Source organism: Panulirus ornatus, chromosome 45, assembly GCF_036320965.1.
Source record: "Panulirus ornatus isolate Po-2019 chromosome 45, ASM3632096v1, whole genome shotgun sequence".
Taxonomy (NCBI): Eukaryota; Metazoa; Arthropoda; class Malacostraca; order Decapoda; family Palinuridae; genus Panulirus; species Panulirus ornatus.
In genome coordinates this window covers 1,911,859-1,936,361 of record NC_092268.1, presented here as the reverse complement: position 1 = coordinate 1,936,361, position 24,503 = coordinate 1,911,859, and the positions used below count along the sequence as shown (strand labels likewise).

General features: G+C 40.5%; 1 protein-coding gene across 7 annotated transcripts in view; it reads right to left on the bottom strand.

Moving 5' to 3' along the window:
* LOC139762983 (negative elongation factor D-like) overlaps positions 1-24,503 on the bottom strand; it is a 275,049-nt gene that overhangs the window by 147,004 nt on the left and 103,542 nt on the right. For 3 of the 7 annotated variants that reach the window (XR_011715936.1, XR_011715938.1, XR_011715937.1), the window contains one exon: positions 5,694-5,816. The gene's annotated coding sequence lies outside the window, so the exon portion shown is untranslated. Of the gene's footprint in view, positions 1-5,693; positions 5,817-6,692; positions 6,912-15,980; positions 16,104-16,899; positions 17,012-24,503 lie in introns of all 7 variants that reach the window. The other 4 variants (XR_011715931.1, XR_011715933.1, XR_011715932.1 and 1 more) reach the window with 3 other exon arrangements.

Genomic DNA, 24,503 nt, shown 5'->3' with positions numbered 1-24,503 from the left:
ACACACTTTATTTACCTCCTTCCAAAACATCTTTTTATTCTCCCTGAAATTTAATGATACTCTCTTACCCCAACTCTCATTTGCCCTCTTTTTCACCTCTTGCACATTTCTCTTGACCTCCTGCCTCTTTCTTTTATACCTCTCCCACTCATTTGCATTTTTTCCCTGCAAAAATCGTTCAAATGCCTCTCTCTTCTCTTTCACTAATAATCTTACTTCTTCATCCCACCACTCACTACCCTTTCTAATCAACCCACCTCCCACGCTTCTCATGCCACAAGCATCTTTTGCGCAAGCCATCACTGCTTCCCTAAATACATCCCATTCCTCCCCCACTTCCCTTACCTCCTTTGTTCTCACCTTTTTCCATTCTGTACTCAGTCTCTCCTGGTACTTCCTCACACAAGTCTCCTTCCCAAGCTCACTCACTCTCACCACTCTCTTCACCCCAACATTCTCTCTTCTTTTCTGAAAACCCCCACAAATCTTCACCTTCGCCTCCACAAGATAATGGTCAGACATCCCTCCAGTTGCACCTCTCAGCACATTAACATACAAAAGTCTCTCTCGTGCATCTATCAATTAACACATAATCCAATAACGCTCTCTGGCCATCTCTCCTACTTACATACGTATACTTATGTATATCTCGCTTTTTAAACCAGGTATTCCCAATCACCAGTCCTTTTTCAGCACATAAATCTACAAGCTCTTCACCATTTACATTTACAACACTGAACACTCCATGTATACCAATTATTCCTTCAACTGCCACATTACTCACCTTTGCATTCAAATCACCAATCACTATAACCCGTTCTTGTGCATCAAAACCACTAACACACTCATTCAGCTGCTCCCAAAACACTTGCCTCTCATGATCTTTCTTCTCCTAATATTGGTAATTGTTTTCAACGTGCTTATATGCACAATTTATGCAAGTTTTATGGCTTCTCCTCTTTGGTCTTCTTGAAGAAACTTACTGGTTTGCATGGTCAAATCTGGTCTGACTGAAGCCACCATGGTAGGATCATTCTAAAAATCCAAGTATCTCTTGCTATTTAGTAACATCTATAGAGGTGAGACAAGTTGTCACAAACCCCTGAACTCTTTATAGCCCATAAGAGATGAGATAATGAGTACAATAAACATTACCACATAAAAGAAACAATCAAACAGACATGCGTAATGCTCACATTCAGTGCTGGCCATTGAAGCACATCTACAGGGTATTTTCGTGGTTTTAAGAGCAAAATAACTGTATTGGACTGGAAACTACTGGGTTATCCAACCAACACATGCCGACACATGAAATTTTGAAACGAAGGATAATCATATGAATGCTGATAAGGTTATTCCTCATGAGAGAACTTAGTAATGGTGAAATTATTTGGTGCAAACAAACTGGTAACTAATAAACAATCCCAAATGAAAGATAAAATTGTAATTTTCAGCTGAAATTCTATTCAGCTCTTTGGAGTAAAATGATAACTCAGAATGTGTGGATGGTGACAACCTTGTAAAAGTGAAGGCTGTAATGCTGAGACTACAAAGTAAGCTTCTAGGTAAAGTGAGGTCTCGGAGAGTAATGTCAACGTTTTTATGTTTGGTGTGGCCGTGAGGAAATACTGTACAAATCATCTGCTTTAAGATGTTTGGGCTACGTACTATGATGCTACATTTCCATATTTGGTTAATATATGTAAAATCAATAACATTTACAAGAGCAGGAGAGTGGTTACATGAGGAATCTACTACATAAATATGCAAATAGTGTGTATATGCCTAAAATATATACATATGCACATATTCAGACTTGCTTGTCTTCATCCATTCCATTCATCCATACATTTCAATAGCTGTAATACTTCTTTCTTTTCTTTCATACTATTCGCCATTTCCCGCGTTAGCGAGGTAGCTCTAAGAACAGAGGACTGGGCCTCTGAGGGAATATCCTCACCTGGCCCCCTTCTCTGTTCCTTCTTTTAGATAGATAGATAGATAGATAGAGAGAGAGAGAGAGAGAGAGAGAGAGAGAGAGAGAGAGAGAGAGAGAGAGAGAGAGAGAGAGAGAGAGAGAGGATTTGCAGCCCCCCGCTCCCTTCCCTTTTAGTCGCCTTCTACAACACGCAGGGAATACCTGGAAACTATTCTTTTTCCCCTATTGTTAAACCCACCTGGGTGATGGCAGTGTCATAATCCAGTTCAGCATTTGGTCCAGTGCAGAGGTGGACATTAGCTGGTGCATTACTCATCAAACACTAAAAATGTGTGCAAACATGGCTGTCATTCATTTGCAACAGATGATACCTCATTATGGCAGTAGTATTTAAATATAATGGAAAAAAAATCACTAACCTTTACTGAAGATACTCCAAAGCTAAAATTGTGTACTATGAAAATGGTATTTTCATATATAAAAGAAAAAATTAACTGTTAAAATGATCTTTCATACATACATATTCGCCATTTCCTATGTTAGCGAGGTAGCGTTAAGAACAGAGGACTGAGCCTTTGAGGAAACAATCAATTTACGACTCAGTATCTGATGAGAATTTTCTAATTGTAACAAATTTCATATCTATCCGTAGTATCTTTGATTTCACCATTTGAATCATATCTATCCTGCCTCTTATACCTTAAATCAAATCCATCCACTTCATAATCAAAAGACTAGAACTAATGACAATGAATGTTTTCTCATAATACTGCATTACATTATGTCCTATTTTCAAAGATTTATATATAAAAAAAAATGCAGCTTCAAAACCAGTGTTCTACTATGTTTTATACTTCTATATCAAAATTATGATAAATAATCAAGTCTACTCCAAGAATTGTGTCATACATAAGACATAGATCAATAATTCCAAAAAAAGTAGTAAGAATAGTATCATATTGAAAGCCTGAATCAATGATTCCAATGAAAAAGTAATGATATTTATATTATTTATTTATCTATTTTGCTTTGTCGCTGTCTCCCGCGTTAGCGAGGTAGCGCAAGGAAACAGACGAAAGAATGGCCCAACCCACCCACATACGCATGTATACACATACACATCCACACACGCAAATATACATACCTATACATCTCAACGTATACATATATATATACACACAGACATATACATATATACACATGTACATAATTCATAGTCTGCCTTTATTCATTCCCATCGCCACCTCGTCACACATGAAATAACAACCCCCTACCCCCTCATGTGTGCGAGGTGGCACTAGGAAAAGACAACAAAGGCCACATTCGTTCACACTCAGTCTCTAGTTGTCATGTAATAATGCACCGAAACCACAGCTCCCTTTGCACATCCAGGCCCCACACAACTTTCCATGGTTTACCCCAGATGCTTCACATGCCCTGGTTCAATCCACTGATAGCACGTCGACCCCGGTATACCACATCGTTCCAATTCACTCTATTCCTTGCACGTCTTTCACCCTCCTGCATGTTCAGGCTTCGATCACTCAAAATTTTTTTCACTCCATCTTTCCACCTCCAATTTGGTCTCCCACTTCTCCTCGTTCCCTCCACCTATGACATATATATCCTCTTTGTCAATCTTTCCTCACTCATTCTCTCCATGTGACCAAACCACTTCAAAACACCCTCTTCTGCTCTCTCAACCACACACTTTTTATTTCCACACATCTCTCTTACCCTATTATTACTTACTCGATCAGACCACCTCACACCACATATTGACCTCAAACATCTCATTTCCAGCACATCCACCCTCCTGCGCACAACTCTATCCATAGCCCACGCCTCGCAACCATACAACATTGTTGGAATCACTATTCCTTCAAACATACCCATTTTTGCTTTCCGAGATAACGTTCTCGACTGCCACACATTCTTCAAGGTTCCCAGAATTTTCGCCCCCTCCCCCATCCTATGATTCACTTCCGTTTCCATGGTTCCATCCGCTGCCTGATCCACTCCCAGATATCTAAAACACTTTCCTTCCTCCAGTTTTTCTCCATTCAAACTTACCTCCCAATTAACTTTGACCCTCAACCCTACTGTATGTAATAACCTTGCTCTTATTCACATTTACTCTCAACTTTCTTCTTTCACACACTTTACCAAACTCAGTCACCAGCTTCTGCAGTTTCTCACATGAATCAGTCACCAGCGCTGTATCATCAGCGAACAACAACTGACTCACTTCCCAAGCTCTCTCATCCAGAACAGACTGCATACTTGCCCCTCTTTCCAAAGCTCTTGCATTCACCTCCCTAACAACCCCATCCATAAACATATTAAACAACCATGGAGGCATCACACACCCCTGCCACAAACCTACATTCACTGAGAACCAATCACTTTTCTCTCTTCCTACACATACACATGCCTTACATCCTCGATAAAAACTTTTCACTGCTTCTAACAACTTGCCTCCCACACCATATATTCTTAATACCTTCCACAGAACATCTCTATCAATCTATCATATGCCTTCTCCACATCCATAAATGCTACATACAAATCCATTTGTTTTCTAAGTATTTCTCACATACATTCTTCAAAGCAAACACCTGATCCACACATCCTCCACCACTTCTGAGACCACACTGCTCTTCCCCAATGTGATGCTCTGTACATGCCTTCACCCTCTCAACCAATACCCTCCCATATAATTTACCAGGAATACTCAACAAACTTATACCTCTGTAATTTGAGCACTCACTCTTATCCCCTTTGCCTTTGTACAATGGCACTATGCAAGCATTCCGCCAATCCTCAGGCACCTCACCACGAATCATACATACATTAAATAACCTTACCAACCAGTCAACAATACAGTCACCCCCTTTTTTAATAAATTCCACTGCAATACCATCCAAACCTGCTGCCTTGCTGGCTTTTATCTTCCGCAAAGCTTTTACTACCTCTTCTCTGTTTACCAAATCATTTTCCCTAACCCTCTCACTTTGCACACCACCTCGACCAAAACACCCTATATCTGCCACTCTATCATCAAACACATTCAACAAACCTTCAAAATACTCACTCCATCTCCTTCTCACATCACCACTTCTTGTCATCACCTGCCCATTAGCCCCCTTCAACATGTTCCCATTTGCTCCCTTGTCTTATGCACTTTATTTACCTCCTTCCAGAAGGTAATGATATAGTCAGAAAATGGCTTATGAATTTGTTTCTCAGTCCTGACAAATGACTAACTGTCTAAGCATATGAAATAAAAGTTAAATTGTCAAGATATCAATAATTTTTTCATTAAAATATTTTAGTCAAGTGGCCATCTTATCAAACATGGAAAAAAATTGATATTCTTGGAATTTGTGACTGGTGTCAGATACAAAAATCTAACAAAAGTGTAAAGCTAACAAGGAGAGAAAATTTCATGGTTCCACTATTTCTAATTCTACTTCAATTTTCACGTAGTGGATAAAGTTTATGAAATATCTATCACCAAGTCTGTCAAAAACACAAGGCCAGAATGTTATACACATTATAACATGTTTACCAACAAGCCAGCCATATAACCCTGTCAGGTTTGTCATATTCCCCAGCACATTTTACTTAATCTCCATGTCATATGCAAACCACCACACTTATCAAATTTTACACAAGTTTCACATCAACTCCCTAAGCCTATACATTATAATAGTGCACAGGAAAGTCATACATTGACCTGATTCACTCTCACCTGATTAAAGTAAATACTCCACAGAACGGTTGGTTGGTTTGTCTTCACTGGAAAAGAGCCTCTGTACGGCAATCTTCAAATCCTCCTCTGCATCCGACCCAACGCAAGTCATATGAACACAGTCTGTTCAACAAAAACATAAAAGTAAAATACTGAGCATGAATATATAGTTACAAAGAACGAACTGGGTGAGTTAAGTTTTATCAAGTGTTATCTATGACAGGGAGAGACTGTATAGTTGTGGACAGAATGCCAGTAGTCCACATGTGGGTGAAGCAGAGAGAAATGACAGCTACCTGAGTCAGAGGAGTGTAGCTTGACAACCACATAAGAGTTAGCTCTGCCCAGCCATCACTAACTCTCCCAATACCCAAGTGGGTAGTGCTGGTAATACGACTCAGTGGTTTTTGGCTGCCTACCATATAGTGAAAAAACAAAGCATATAGTTATGGGTATGGGGGGATAAAGACTGGAGGAGGTAAAAGAACTGAAGTGTTTAGGAGCTATCTTGGGTAAGTTTGGAGAGATGGAAGGAGGGTTAAGTGAGAGAGAGCAGGAGAGAGTAGAAGAGTCACTGGGTAACTTACCAGAATAAAGAAGGATTAAGATGTAAGGATAGAAGTGAAAAAAGAACTCCATAGTCCTCTCAACCCTGACCTATGCATGCAAAACATGGACATGGAATAAGTCAAAGAGGGCAAGAATCCAGGCTGCAGAAATGAGCTATTTGAGAGGAGCATGTGGTTTGACTAGATGGAACAAAGAAAGAAATGTGGTACATGAAAGATGTGGTATGGCAAGGAATGTAAAGGGAATGAACTGCAAAGTGGTAGAGTCAGTAAAACATAATCATTTGAAGTGGTTTGGGCATTTTAAAAGAATGCAATTCAAGTTTACAAGGACCAGGATTGCCTTCTGTTGAGCTTTTCTCTTTCTCAAGTTCTGAACAGTTATATTTCACTCCAAATCTGTTAAGTATGAGATATGCCACTCAAATACCTGTCAGTAATAAATATTCCTTGAGATATGTTCTGCTGTGGCTTTGAATTCCTGAAGGCAGCATATTCCTGTTGTGCATACGATGCTTCCATCACCACATGTGAACCCTTAAAACGATGACCTTCTGACAACAAACCACAGCAAGAGTTCTGAGAATCAATGATGAGTGATGACACTGGTCTTCACAATACATACATTCCTTCAAACACTGCACATAATCTGCAAAGGGATGGCAAAGTATTTTCCAACCCTATGATTCACTTCCGCTTCCATGGTTCCATCCACTGCCAAATCCACTCCCAGATATCTAAAACACTTCACTTCCTCCAGTTTTTCTCCATTCAAACTTACCTCCCAATTGACTTGACCCTCAACCCTACTGTACCTAATAACCTTGCTCTTATTCACATTTACTCTTAACTTTCTTCTTTCACACACTTTACCAAACTCAGTCACCAGCTTCAGAAGTTTCTCACATGAATCAGCCACCAGCGCTGTATCATCAGCCAACAACAACTGACTCACTTCCCAAGCTCTCTCATCCACAATAGACAGCATAATTGCCCCTCTTTCCAAAACTCTTGCATTCACCTCCCTAACAACCCCATCCATAAACAAATTAAACAACCATGGAGACATCACACACCCCTGCCGTAAACCTACATTCACTGCGAACTAATCACTTTCCTCTCTTCCTACTCGTACACATGCCTTACATCCTCGATAAAAACTTTTCACTGCCTCTAGCAACTTGCCTCCCACACCATATATTCTTAATATCTTCCACAGGGCATCTCTATCAACTCTATCATAAGCCTTCTCCAGATCCATAAGTGCTACATACAAATCCATTTGCTTTTCTAAGTATTTCTCATGTACATTCTTCAAAGAAAACACCTGAACTACACATCCTCTACCACTTCTGAAACCACAGTGCTCTTCCCCAATCTGATGCTCTATACATGCCTTCACCCTCTCAATCAATAACCTCCCATATAATCAATCACCAGTGATGTGACCATGGGGCCTACTGTTACCGCCCTGAAGAGCCTCCCGCTGAGAAGGGCTGCTCCTGGAGCTAGTCCTATGCAAGGAGCCTTTCCTCACATGCCTGGCATGTTCAGAATCGCCCTCCTTACTCGACCTCCGTATGCTGGTGGAACTGCCCGGGACATCCGACATGGTGGCAGCGATAGCAAGGCGGCAGTGCAGGTCAGTGTGAGAGTCGTCAACTCCACAAGTGCATCAACAACGCACTTCCCTCCCCGCTCCTAAACGGATCAAGGGTGGCGTTGCAGCCAGCCCCAAACTGGGTCACAGGCTGTAGCAAAGCCTTTCCACTCCAGAGGGATCACGGGAAGAAGGCTGCCAAGCTCGCTGCTGCAGAAAACCGCCTGGACGGCGCAAAGGAAGAAGAGCAACTGGTGGCGTGAAGCGGCAAAGCGTATCTCATGGAAAAGCGACCTCTAACAGAGGTGTGATTTGCTGACATAAAATCCTACATAACCCCAGATTTTTCCTGCAGGTGAGTGCTATATGCTAGCCCTGCCTTTCGGTTAAAAGGTATGAGCACTAGATAGAGGTAGTAGGTAGGAATATTAGACAGGAGCATCAGATAGAAGCAGTGGTTAGGAAATCTAAGTGGAAGCATTAGGTAAATGTAACGGATTGGAACATTTTGTTGACACATTAGGTAGAAGTAGTAATTAAGAACATTAGGCAGGTACCTCTGAAAGCACTACACTAGAGTTGCCCTCAGCCAGTGGCCTGTTAAGGGTGAGGCACTAAAAGTTAAAAAGCAGCACTGGAGTTCACTAACCATGGAGACTCTTTTGCTATGGCTATCCCCTTGAGGGAGTTCCTGAAGAGAACAGGCATCAGAGATACAAAGATAGACATATAAATATTCATCAGTGTTTTTTCTTCCTTAACTCTAAATACCATGGTCTTCACTATCTATCCTTCTATTCAATCACATTCAAGTTACTGTACAAAGAAGTTGTGACATTTTTCACCATAACACACTGCTGACATAAATCGTGTAATTAGAATGATAAAAACAAGTTTATCAACATTTTACAGCGCAACCACTTGCAAGAGGAGTCAAATATCCTCTAAAATTAATCAGTTGTAAGTATACATAACCTTAACGAGAACAAAAATAATCATAAAAACTCAAAGTCCCATAGTGTCATCTCAAAAGAAGAAAAGACCTTCTTACAGCTACACACAAGGTGGCAGAACTATTTTTCTTCTCAGCAATCATTTCATACCTAAATCTGTCTTACTTGCCTGTATATGGAGTACTGCTTGAAAATATAAAGTGACTTCTACATAATTCTTAAACCTTAGTGAAACCAAATGCCCCACACTTTATGAACTGTTCCCATTTTTCATTAGGTATGAGGCTGCCTTTGCTTCCTCTCATCAGGAGGTATCATTTCCAATGCTGCTTGAGAGTAATCTACAAGTCCCAACCCCTAGGATCTGCACCAGTGGCATGCAACAGGCTGCTTTAACTAGCTGCTGTGCAGGGACCAGCCACATCAAGACTGACCATTATGATACAGTACCTACTTCTTTCCTTAAATGTCAAAGATGTGGGATCCTCTTTCTCCTCTCATTTTTCTCCCTTCTTGTTATTTGTGCACTTCCAAAAAACTGAGTCTAAATACACATAAGGAGACCAAATTCATTCCCTTTTTAACTCTTTTCTTTTCTTAACTGACTTATCATTTACCTTTTCAATCAATCCAGTTTCAGTTAGCACATGCTTTAACCTGCATCATGTTGGCCATAAAAATATAAATCTAACCTAAAACTTTTTGAAAATCTAATTTGTTCTGTTTAGAACCATTTTTTTTTTTATTTTTTATTATACTTTGTTGCTGTCTCCCGCGTTTGCGAGGTAGCGCAAGGAAACAGACGAAAGAAATGGCCCAACCCCCCCCATACACATGTATATACATACGTCCACACACGCAAATATACATACCTACACAGCTTTCCATGGTTTACCCCAGACGCTTCACATGCCTTGATTCAATCCACTGACAGCACGTCAACCCCGGTATACCACATCGCTCCAATTCACTCTATTCCTTGCCCTCCTTTCACCCTCCTGCATGTTCAGGCCCCGATCACACAAAATCTTTTTCACTCCATCTTTCCACCTCCAATTTGGTCTCCCTCTTCTCCTCGTTCCCTCCACCTCCGACACATATATCCTCTTGGTCAATCTTTCCTCACTCATTCTCTCCATGTGCCCAAACCACTTCAAAATACCCTCTTCTGCTCTCTCAACCACGCTCTTTTTATTTCCACACATCTCTCTTACCATTACGTTACTCACTCGATCAAACCACCTCACACCACACATTGTCCTCAAACATCTCATTTCCAGCACATCCATCCTCCTGCGCACAACTCTATCCATAGCCCACGCCTCGCAACCATACAACATTGTTGGAACCACTATTCCTTCAAACATACCCATTTTTGCTTTCCGAGATAATGTTCTCGACTTCCACACATTCTTCAAGGCCCCCAGAATTTTCGCCCCCTCCCCCACCCTATGATCCACTTCCGCTTCCATGGTTCCATCCGCTGACAGATCCACTCCCAGATATCTAAAACACTTCACTTCCTCCAGTTTTTCTCCATTCAAACTCACCTCCCAATTGACTTGACCCTCAACCCTACTGTATGTAATAACCTTGCTCTTATTCACATTTACTCTTAACTTTCTTCTTCCACACACTTTACCAAACTCAGTCACCAGCTTCTGCAGTTTCTCACATGAATCAGCCACCAGCGCTGTATCATCAGCGAACAGCAACTGACTCACTTCCCAAGCTCTCTCATCCCCAACAGACTTCATACTTGCCCCTCTTTCCAAAACTCTTGCATTTACCTCCCTAACAACCCCATCCATAAACAAATTAAACAACCATGGAGACATCACACACCCCTGCCGCAAACCTACATTCACTGAGAACCAATCACTTTCCTCTCTTCCTACACGTACACATGCCTTACATCCTCGATAAAAACTTTTCACTGCTTCTAACAACTTTCCTCCCACACCATATATTCTTAATACCTTCCACAGAGCATCTCTATCAACTCTATCATATGCCTTCTCCAGATCCATAAATGCTACATACAAATCCATTTGCTTTTCTAAGTATTTTTCACATACATTCTTCAAAGCAAACACCTGATCCACACATCCTCTACCACTTCTGAAACCACACTGCTCTTCCCCAATCTGATGCTCTGTACATGCTTTCACCCTCTCAATCAATACCCTCCCATATAATTTACCAGGAATACTCAACAAACTTATACCTCTGTAATTTGAGCACTCACTCTTATCCCCTTTGCCTTTGTACAATGGCACTATGCACGCATTCCGCCAATCCTCAGGCACCTCACCATGAGTCATACATACATTAAATAACCTTACCAACCAGTCAACAATACAGTCACCCCCTTTTTTTAATAAATTCCACTGCAATACGATCCAAACCTGCTGCCTTGCCGGCTTTCATCTTCCGCAAAGCTTTCACTACCTCTTCTCTGTTTACCAAATCATTTTCCCTAACCCTCTCACTTTGCACACCACCTCGACCAAAACACCCTATATCTGCCACTCTATCATCAAACACATTCAACAAACCTTCAAAATACTCACTCCATCTCCTTCTCACATCACCACTGCTTGTTATCACCTCCCCAATTGCACCCTTCACTGAAGTTCCCATTTGCTCCCTTGTCTTACGCACTTTATTTACCTCCTTCCAGAACATCTTTTTATTCTCCCTAAAATTTAATGATACTCTCTCACCCCAACTCTCATTTGCCCTTTTTTTCACCTCTTGCACCTTTCTCTTGACCTCCTGTCTCTTTCTTTTATACATCTCCCACTCAATTGCATTTTTTCCCTGCAAAAATCGTCCAAATGCCTCTCTCTTCTCTTTCACTAATACTCTTACTTCTTCTTCCCACCACTCACTACCCTTTCTAATCAACCCACCTCCCACTCTTCTCATGCCACAAGCATCTTTTGTGCAATCCATCACTGATTCCCTAAATACATCCCATTCCTCCCCCACTCCCCTTACTTCCATTGTTCTCACCTTTTTCCATTCTGTACTCAGTCTCTCCTGGTACTTCCTCACACAGGTCTCCTTCCCAAGCTCACTTACTCTCACCACCCTCTTCACCCCAACATTCACTCTTCTTTTCTGAAAACCCATACAAATCTTCACCTTAGCCTCCACAAGATAATGATCAGACATCCCTCCAGTTGCACCTCTCAGCACATTAACATCCAAAAGTCTCTCTTTCGCACGCCTGTCAATTAACACGTAATCCAGTAACGCTCTCTGGCCATCTCTCCTACTTACATAAGCATACTTATGTATATCTCGCTTTTTAAACCAGGTATTCCCAATCATCAGTCCTTTTTCAGCACATAAATCTACAAGCTCTTCACCATTTCCATTTACAACACTGAACACCCCATGTCAACCAATTATTCCCTCAACTGCCACATTACTCACCTTTGCATTCAAATCACCCATCACTATAACCCGGTCTCGTGCATCAAAACCACTAACACACTCATTCAGCTGCTCCCAAAACACTTGCCTCTCATGATCTTTCTTCTCATGCCCAGGTGCATATGCACCAATAATCACCCACCTCTCTCCATCAACTTTCAGTTTTACCCATATTAATCGAGAATTTACTTGTCCTCTCACTAACCCCTGACTTTACTCCCCAGACATTCCCAAACCACTCTTCCCCTTTACCCTTGAGCTTCGTTTCACTCAGAGCCAAAACATCCAGGTTCCTTTCCTCAAACATACTACCTATCTCTCCTTTTTTCACATCTTGGTTACATCCACACACATTTAGGCACCCCACTCTGAGCCTTCGAGGAGGATGAGCACTCCCCGCGTGACTCCTTCTTCTGTTTCCCATTTTAGAAAATTAATACAAGGAGGGGAGGATTTCTGGCCCCCCGCTCCCGTCCCCTCTAGTCGCTTTCTACGACATGCGAGGAATACGTGGGAAGTATTCTTTCACCCCTATCCCCAGGGATAATATACATATATATATACATATACACATACACACACATACACATACATACGCACATATACACACACACACACACATACATATATATACATGAAAATGTAAGAAACAATTTAGAAACTGAAACTTCTAGCTTGAAATGAATGAAAAAATGAATGTCACATAATGGTTCAACCTCTGGCTATGGAAAAAGGAAATGTATAATTATTTACACAAACGTCAATAGCAGTTCTCATCAGTTTAACCACTGTATCAATAAGCTTCAAGGTCTAAGCTACATTTTTCTCCAATTTCACTATTTTCTTGTCAAAACACCATGTATGAAAACACACACAAGGTGGCAGAACTATTTTTCTTCTCAGCAATCATTTCATACCTAAATTTGTCTTACTTGCCTGTATATGGAGTACTGCTTGAAAATATAAAGTGACTTCTACATAATTCTTAAACCATAGTGAAACCAAATGCCCCACACTTTATGAACTGTTCCCATTTTTCATTAGGTATGAGGCTGCCTTTGCTTCCTCTAATCAGGAGGTATCATTACCAATGCTGCTTGAGAGTAATCTACAAGTCCCAACCCTTAGGATCTGCACCAGTGGCATGCAACAGGCTGCTTTTACTAGCTGCTGTGCAGGGACCAGCCACATTACATTCTCATTTTCTTCTTTTAAGTTTCCTTGATTTACTAGTATCTCACCTGTCTGCTTCTGTTGCCCTTCTTTGGTGTTTCATATACACTAGCACAGTAGCCCAGAAGGTAGAAGTACTTGTTCTTGTGTTCCTGATTAACCTTACTCCCAGGCTTAAACAAGGCATCTATAAGGAGCTCTGTTGAGAATAAAGTGAATACATTATATACCTGATGTAACAAAAGTGTCATATCAAGTATACAGTACATTCATGAGTGTATATAAATGTACTACATCCTTGATGCAACACATGCGTGTGTTTTTATCTGATCTTTTCCCGAGATCCAATACCTCTTCTATTTGACTTCATACCCATCACTCCCTCTTCAAGGTCATCTTCTATAAATCCTTCACATCAAATCACATAAGAACACACTGGATTTCCAGTGTTAACTATTCTTTCAAATTCTATTTAGACAGCACCCATAACCTCTTTTCTGTCAGTGCTTGGAGCATAAGCATAAATCACATTCATTCTAAATCTAATTTGAGTTTGGAAATAAAAGTCTACTGTTCACTTATTTGCAGTCAACCATCTTTTCATAATTTTCATAATGATCTTACTTGAAGAGCTATATATTTCGTCACATCATTTCTCTAAACATAGCTCAATCTTATAAAAGGATCACAAAAACGTCCATCAATTACTTACTGTTGTGAATGTTTTCATCAATTACTTACTGTTACAAATATGTTCATAAGTTACTGTTACAAATAAATATTAGCACAGGGAAAATTATTATTTTACACAGTAAAGTATTCCTTAAATAATTCATAATGAAAGTTTGTGCTCTCTTACCCAGTAACTGTGGTATGCGTAAAAGGTCAACAGGTGGTGGATCTGGAGAACTATACAGCTTGAATAATACAGTCATGTCAGCAGGATTGAGAGCATTGCGTGCCAGCATGGGTGCCAAGGCCTGGGCAGCTCGAGGGTGGGCCATGGCACCGTTGAGTGCCAGTTGAATTGGAGTAACATTCAGGGCACTATTCAAATACAAGAGATAATATCATTCCATTTCTTTTCTAGTCTGTCTTTAAAAGATATCATGAAACGAGCTTCTCACACTGTTTAAACATGTAAAATTTCTTTCTAATATTACTGTATCCATAAAAATACATTGAAGTACAAGAATGAGAAACAGTTAAGTAGCACTAAGAAAGATGAGATGGGAACCAGAGATTCTGGAAACACTTCCCATTCACAACTTGTCGGAATAGAGAGCAGGACATCAAACAAACTGAAAACAAATCTCTAACTTAAGACTGCATTTTTTCTGACCAGACAGGAAATGAAATTACCTTATTGGTATTTGAGCTTATCAAGAATAAGCAATCAATACAGAGTTGCCTGTCAATGACAACCAGCAGTTTCCCTCAAAATGATGGGGGGGTATTGCCAAGCTTAGATAAAAGCATGACATCTGCTTTCACTTCCAACATATTAAGCCATACACCAAGAACAACAATCCAGTGGGGGTATGCTATGTGTTGGGTATTTGAAACCAACATATTGCACATTTCATATGTGTCTAAGTGAAGGAATGTCTAGAAAAAATACATACTTTCTGTAACGTACACGAACAGTGGAGACACTTGCTAAAATGAAGTGTCACGCCAATCAACATGAGGAGAGCAAAATCTTATGACATGTTTAGCTTTGAATACTCAAAGGCTGACTTCTGCAAATAAGTCTCGGAATGATTCAAATTATTGTCTAGAATGGGTAGATTTGGCTTTTCTTCAAAAACACAGGCAAAATTCAATTGTGGGGCATGATCATAATCTTTCAGGGATGCAATGGAAGCATGAAAGGACATGGATATAATTGGAGACTTTTGTCAAAGCCATCCCCTTGATAGGAGTTCCCAGAAGAAATGGGCATCAGAGATATTGACAAGGTAGTCTAAAATCCTGGTAAAACAAACACTTACATTCAAGGAATTACAATCAATGGAGCACAGCACTAATGACCAAGCAATAGAAAAAAGTAAATATACTCCAAAAGCTCTTTCATTACCTGCAAGCATACTAGTATCCCTCTAACATGGTAAAACAGTAACAATTCCAGATTAATCTCCTGTCTCCTGTTCCCTTCCGAAACTCCTTCATGTTTCAGCTGCAGAGGTCAGGGCTGGGAGGTCTATGCTGTCTCTTAATCCTCACTTCACTTTCATACTTACACCTTTACCCTTCACTATTCTATTAAGGGACCCAATGACTCTTCTACCCTGCAATGCTCTCTCCCTTATCACTCCTTCCATATCACCACACTTACTCAAGAGAGCTCCCAGATACTTAAATTTTCTCACTTCTTCCAGTCTTTTCTCCTCATATCCACATCACAATTTAGTACACTTTCTTTTTTCACACTACATGGTTCTACAAAATCTATACTTTCACTTCGTTTCCCTTCAAACACCATACTTTACTTTTACTTGCATTTACCTTCAATCTCCTAAGCTTACACACATTATAAAACACCTACATCATTCTGCAACTCCTCTTCACTCTCCGCAAACAGGCATGCCACTAGACACACTCATCATTTCTTCAAAATACCCTCTCCAACTTCCTTTTAATTCCTCCTTTTGATTCAGCTTGGAAGTATCTGGAGAAGGAAAAACAACTAGGATTTTCATATAATGCCTGCAGGTTCTGAATCCATATGGTTTCTCAATCAGTTGTGGTAACTGGATGGATCATTTTAATCAAGAGTTGTGAATGACAATTTGAACTAGTAAAATGAATCTCATCCCTAATAGAAATCCAAGTCTTTTTATAACACTACTGATTATGACAATCTATGGTTCATAATGAAAATTTAAGACTATCAATAAGACACTATGGTTAAAATAATCTCAGTCAAAAGGAAAAAATGCATATTCACAATAGAAATTCAAAATCAGATAAATAAAAGTACAGGGTATGCGAGTAGATTTTACATAAAATTATACAGTAAGCTAAATAAATCAGTTCATATTTTCTATATGAAAATTAATGGTGATATCGAGGGCATGGGTTTGCCATTCTTAGGACCCAGTTTGTTTCTCCATATCAAGCACTCTCCCTGCAGGTGGTACACTCTATTTGGGTTACTTTGCCTCTCAGTTAAGAGAGACAAGGTCCTAGAATATACGGATGAGAATTTCCTTTATCACCATGTCAATCAGCATACAAGAACCTCTGAGGATGATATGCTGTCTTGGTTGACTTTGTCTTTAATCATTACAGCATACATAAGTAGCATGAGAATTGGCCATAGCAAATATAAGTGAAATAAATACAAAGATAAAAATGAAATGAATGCAAAGTAATGAAGATGGCATGTAAATGTAATTAAAATATACAGAAACAAGCTACAGGAATCTGTATGTGAAGAAAGCCTTTAAGTTGACCTGGCTGACCTTTTTTTAAGTGTTGAAAATATGCCAGGCTCCATGAAAATATGCCAGTGCTCCAGAACTGCCGTAGGCAGTTGGACTGAATGTCCGCTGGACTGAGGGCTTCATCTTCCTCCTGTCAACAGAAGAATGAAAATTAGCATTTATGGGACTTAACAAATTATCTATCTTTCCAACGAAAGCTGTATGTTTGCTTAAGGCCTAAACTCACAAAGAAGAAAAATATGGCTTGGAACATGTGGAATTCCCTAAACCTTTCAACCACTCCACCCATATATATTCAGAGCCTGGGTAACAATGCCAACCATGTATTTACAAATTGAGATTTTCTGCTGAAATTCCAAGGTTAAGTTCTGGGTTGGTTATATGAGTTTGCTGGATGCCTTTGCTGAACATACTAAGTTCAGTTGCCCTTCACACAAGGAAGAGTGAAGTATCACAGTTTATGCTGATGCTTATGCCACAGCCAAATTTTCCTTAATTTCCAACTAAACTGCCCTTACCCTGGTAAACCTAATAAATTTGCTTTTATCCACATTTACTTCCAAGCTTGGTCACAACTTTGACAAGTTTCCCAAATCTGCCATCAGTGGTGTATCATCAGCAAACAATAACTGACTCACTTATCAGAATCCTTCATCCCTAACAAACTGCATAACTTCACCTCTCTCCAAGACTCTCACTTTACCTCCCTTACCATCCCATCCATAAACAAATTGTACAACTATGGTGACATCACATACCCTTACCACAGACCAAGCTTCATTTGAAACCATTTACTCTCTTTCTTCTCACTGATACTGTTTCCTCTTTTCCAAAAACCTGTACTAATCTTTTCCTTCACCTCCAAAATATGATGATCAGACATCCCACCAGCTGCCCCTCTCAACATACAGCCAAAAGTATCTCTTTTACTCACCTATCAATTACTATGTAATCCAATTATGCCCGCTGAACATCTTTCTTATTCACATACATGTACTGATGTATGTCCCCTCTTTTTAGTCCAGATATTCCCAATCACCTGTACTTTTCCAGAAGTTCTTCATCATTTCCATTCATAATACTGAACATTCGTGTTGAAATCACCCATCAATAATACCTGGTGTCTTAATCAAAACTGCTGACACACTCACTCATGGCCAGGTGCATTAACACTAATAATCACCCATCTCTTGCCATCCACTTCCATTTTTACCCACATTAGGCTAGAATTTACTTCCTTACACTATTCCATACACTACCACAACTCCTGCTTCAGGAGCAGTACAACTCCTTCACTGGCTCTTGTCCTCTCACCAACCCCAGACTTTACTCCTAAAGACATTTTAAAACTATCCTTACCTGTACTCTTCAGATTTGTTTCACTCAGAAATAGACCATCTTAATCATACCACCTATCTCTCCTTTCTTCTCATCTTTGTTACATCCACACACATTAAAACTCCCAAGCTTGAGGATTCAAGGAAGATGACCACACAGACATAGACAGACAGACAGACACACACACACACACACACACACACACACACACACACACACACACACACACATACACACGTGTGTGTTGAAAAGGTTAGGACAAATGGAGAGAATGAGTGAGGAAAGGTTGACAAAGAGGATATATATGTCAGAAGAAGCCGGAGACCAAAATGGAGGTGGAAGGATGGAGTGAAAAAGATTTTGAGCCATTGGGACCTAAATATGCAGAAGGTTGAAAGGCATGCATGGATAAAAGTGAATTGGAACGATGTGGTATACTGGGGTCGATGTCCTATCAATGGACTGAACCACAGCATGTGAAACATCTGGGAAAAGCCATGGAAAGGTCTGTCGGTCCTGGATGTGGATAAGGAGCTATGGTTTCTGTGCATTACTCATGACAGCTAGAGAATGAGAGTCTATATGTGCATTTATGTATATCCATGCGGATGTGGGTGGGTTGGGCCATTCTTAATACCTTCCACAAAGCATCTCTATCATGTGTATATATGGATATCATTATATCATATCTAACTGCTGTTTCCCCCATCAGCGAGGTAGCACAAGAAAACAGATGAAAATGGCCCAACCACTCATATACACATATATATACATAAATGCCCATACACACACATATAAATATCAATGTACACATACATATAGACACAAAGACATATATATATATATATATATATATATATATATATATATATATATATATATATATATATATATATATATACACACATAAATATTCATACTTGCTGCCTTCATCCATTTCTGTCACTACCCCACCACACAGGAAATAGCCCCCTACAGCAAGGTAGAGCCAGGGAAAAAAAAAATAACAAGATAAAACAAAAAAAAAAAAAAAAAAGGCCACATTTGCTCATACTCAGTCTGTAGCTGTCATGTGTAATGCAACCAAACCACAGCTCCCTTTCCACATCCAGGCCCTACAGACCTTTCCATGGCTCACCCCAGACGTTTCACATGCCCTGGTTCAATTCAGTGACAGCACGTCGACCTCGGTATACCACATCGTTTCCTTGCATAACTTTCACCCTCCTGTATGTTTAGGCCCCAGCTGCTCAAAATCTTTTTCACTCTATCCTTCCACCTCTCATTTGGTATCCCGCTTCTCCTCGTTCCCTCTACCTCTGACACATATATCCTCTTTGTCAATCTTTCCCCAGTCATTCTCTCAATGTGTCCAAACCATTTCAACACATCCTCTTCTGCTCTCTCAACCACACTCTTTTTATTACCACACATCTCTCTTACCCTTTCATTACTTACTCGATCCAACCATCTCACATCATATATTGTCCTCAAACATTTCATTTCCAACACATCCAGCCTCCTCTGCACAACCCTATCTATAGCCCATGCCTCACAACCACATAGCATTGTTGGAACCACTATTCCATCAAACATACCCATTTTTGCTCTCTGAGATAACATTCTCACCTTCCACACATTCTTCAATACTCCCAGAACCTTTACTCCCTCCCCTACCCTGTGACCCACTTCTGCTTCCATGGTTCCATATGCTGTTACGTCAATTCTCAGATATCTAAAACACTTCACTTCCAGTTTTTCCCCATTCAAACTTACCTCCCAATTAACTTGTCCCACAACCCTACTGAACCTAAAAATCTTGCTCTAATTCACATCTACTCTCAACTTTCTTCTTTCACACACTTTACTGAACTCAGTCACCAACCTCTGCAGTTTCTCACATGAATCAGCCACTAGAGATGTATCATCAGCAAACAACAACTGACACTTCCCAAGCCCTCTCATCCACAACACAGGGCATACTCGCCCCTGTCTCTAAAACTCTTGCATTTACTTCCCTAACCTCCCCATCCATAAAAAAATCAAACAGCCATGGGGACATCACACACCCCTGCCAACATTCACTGGGAACCAATCACTCTCCTCTCTTCCTACTCATACACATGCCTTACATCCTTGGTAAAAACTTTTCACTGCTTTAAGTAACTTACTTCCCACACCATGTACTCTTAAAACCTTCCACAAAGCATCTCTATCAACTTTATCATATGCCTTCTCCAGTTGCGTACAAATCCATTCATTTTTCTAAGTATTCTCACATTTTTTTTTTTTTTTTTTTTTTTTTTTATACTTTGTCGCTGTCTCCCGCGTTTGCGAGGTAGCGCAAGGAAACAGACGAAAGAAATGGCCCCCCCCCCCATACACACGTACATACACCCGTCCACACACGCAAATATACATACCTACACAGCTTTCCATGGTTTACCCCAGACGCTTCACATGCCTTGATTCAGTCCACTGACAGCACGTCAACCCCTGTATACCACATCGCTCCAATTCACTCTATTCCTTGCCCTCCTTTCACCCTCCTGCATGTTCAGGCCCCGATCACACAAAATCTTTTTCACTCCATCTTTCCACCTCCAATTTGGTCTCCCTCTTCTCCTCGTTCCCTCCACCTCCGACACATATATCCTCTTGGTCAATCTTTCCTCACTCATTCTCTCCATGTGCCCAAACCACTTCAAAACACCCTCTTCTGCTCTCTCAACCACGCTCTTTTTATTTCCACACATCTCTCTTACCCTTACGTTACTTACTCGATCAAACCACCTCACACCACACATTGTCCTCAAACATCTCATTTCCAGCACATCCATCCTCCTGCGCACAACTCTATCCATAGCCCACGCCTCGCAACCATACAACATTGTTGGAACCACTATTCCTTCAAACATACCCATTTTTGCTTTCCGAGATAATGTTCTCGACTTCCACACATTTTTCAAGGCTCCCAAAATTTTCGCCCCCTCCCCCACCCTATGATCCACTTCCGCTTCCATGGTTCCATCCGCTGACAGATCCACTCCCAGATATCTAAAACACTTCACTTCCTCCAGTTTTTCTCCATTCAAACTCACCTCCCAATTGACTTGACCCTCCACCCTACTGTACCTAATAACCTTGCTCTTATTCACATTTACTCGTAACTTTCTTCTTCCACACACTTTACCAAACTCAGTCACCAGCTTCTGCAGTTTCTCACATGAATCAGCCACCAGCGCTGTATCATCAGCGAACAACAACTGACTCACTTCCCAAGCTCTCTCATCCCCAACAGACTTCATACTTGCCCCTCTTTCCAGGACTCTTGCATTTACCTCCCTAACAACCCCATCCATAAACAAATTAAACAACCATGGAGACATCACACACCCCTGCCGCAAACCTACATTCACTGAGAACCAATCACTTTCCTCTCTTCCTACACGTACACATGCCTTACATCCTCGATAAAAACTTTTCACTGCTTCTAACAACTTGCCTCCCACACCATATATTCTTAATACCTTCCACAGAGCATCTCTATCAACTCTATCATATGCCTTCTCCAGATCCATAAATGCTACATACAAATCCATTTGCTTTTCTAAGTATTTCTCACATACATTCTTCAAAGCAAACACCTGATCCACACATCCTCTACCACTTCTGAAACCGCACTGCTCTTCCCCAATCTGATGCTCTGTACATGCCTTCACCCTCTCAATCAATACCCTCCCATATAATTTACCAGGAATACTCAACAAACTTATACCTCTGTAATTTGAGCACTCACTCTTATCCCCTTTGCCTTTGTACAATGGCACTACGCACGCATTCCGCCAATCCTCAGGCACCTCACCATGAGTCATACATACATTAAATAACCTTACCAACCAGTCAACAATACAGTCACCCCCTTTTTTAATAAATTCCACTGCAATACCATCCAAACCTGCTGCCTTGCCGGCTTTCATCTTCCGCAAAGCTTTTACTACCTCTTCTCTGTTTACCAAATCATTTTCCCTAACCCTCTCACTTTGCACACCACCTCGACCAAAACACCCTATATCTGCCACTCTGTCATCAGACACATTCAACAAACCTTCAAAATACTCATTCCATCTCCTTCTCACATCACCACTACTTGTTATCACCTCCCCATTTACGCCCTTCACTGAAGTTCCCATTTGCTCCCTTGTCTTACGCACCCTATTTACCTCCTTCCAGAACATCTTTTTATTCTCCCTAAAATTTACTGATAGTCTCTCACCCCAACTCTCATTTGCCCTTTTTTTCACCTCTTGCACCTTTCTCTTGACCTCCTGTCTCTTTCTTTTATACTTCTCCCACTCAATTGCATTTTTTCCCTGCAAAAATCGTCCAAATGCCTCTCTCTTCTCTTTCACTAATACTCTTACTTCTTCATCCCACCACTCACTACCCTTTCTAAACAGCCCACCTCCCACTCTTCTCATGCCACAAGCATCTTTTGCGCAATCCATCACTGATTCCCTAAATACATCCCATTCCTCCCCCACTCCCCTTACTTCCATTGTTCTCACCTTTTTCCATTCTGTACACAGTCTCTCCTGGTACTTCCCCACACAGGTCTCCTTCCCAAGCTCACTTACTCTCACCACCTTCTTCACCCCAACATTCACTCCTCTTTTCTGAAAACCCATACAAATCTTCACCTTAGCCTCCACAAGATAATGATCAGACATCCCTCCAGTTGCACCTCTCAGCACATTAACATCCAAAAGTCTCTCTTTCGCACGCCTGTCAATTAACACGTAATCCAATAACGCTCTCTGGCCATCTCTCCTACTTACATAAGTATACTTATGTATATCTCGCTTTTTAAACCAGGTATTCCCAATTATCAGTCCTTTTTCAGCACATAAATCTACAAGCTCTTCACCATTTCCATTTACAACACTGAACACCCCATGCATACCAATTATTCCCTCAACTGCCACATTACTCACCTTTGCATTCAAATCATAATACTGAATATTCGTGTTCAAATCACCCATCACTAATACCTGGTGTCTTAATCAAAACTGCTGACACACTCACTCATGGCCAGGTGCATTAACACTAATAATCACCCATCTCTTGCCATCCACTTCCATTTTTACCCACATTAGGCTAGAATTTACTTCCTTACACTATTCCATACACTACCACAACTCCTGCTTCAGGAACAGTACAACTCCTTCACTGGCTCTTGTCCTCTCACCAACCCCTGACTTTACTCCTAAAGACATTTTAAAACTATCCTTACCTTTACCCTTCAGATTCGTTTCACTCAGAAATAGACTATCTTAATTATACCACCTATCTCTCCTTTCTTCTCATCTTTGTTACATCTACACATATCAAAACACCCAAGCTTGAGGATTCAAGGAAGATGAGCACACAGACATAGACAGACAGACAGACAGACAGACAGACAGACAGACACACACACACACACACACACACATGTGTGTTGAAAAGGTTAGGACAAATGGAAAGAATGAGTGAGGAAATGTTGACAAAGTGGAGATATGTGTCAGAAGAAGCCGGAGACCAAAATGGAGGTGGAAGGATGGAGTGAAAAAGATTTTAAGTCACTGGGACCTAAATATGCAGAAGGTTGAAAGGCATGCATGGAAAAAAGTGAATTGGAACGATGTGGTATACTAGGGTCGATCTGCTATCAATGGACTGAACCACAGCATGTGAAGCATCTGGGAAAAGCCATGGAAAGGTCTGTGGGTCCTGGATGTGGATAAGGAGCTATGGTTTCTGTCCATTACTCATGACAGCTAGAGAATGAGAGTCTATATGTGCATTTATGTATATACATGCGTATATGGGTGAGTTGGGCCATTCTTAATACCTTCCACAAAGCATCTCTATCATGTGTATATACAGATATTATTATATCATATCTAACTGCAGTTTCCCCAGTCAGCAAGGTAGCACAAGAAAACAGATGAAAATGGCCCAACCACTCATATACACATATATATACATAAATGCCCATATGCACACATATACATATCAACGTACACATACATATAGATACAAAGACATACATATATACACATGTAAATATTCATACTTGCTGCCTTCATCCATTTCTGTCACTACCCCACCACACAGGAAATAGCCCCCTACAGCAAGGTAGTGCCAGGAAAAAAAAAAAAAAAAAAAAAAAGATGAAATAAAAAAAAAGGCCACATTTGCTCATACTCAGTCTGTAGCTGTCATGTGTAACGCAACCAAAC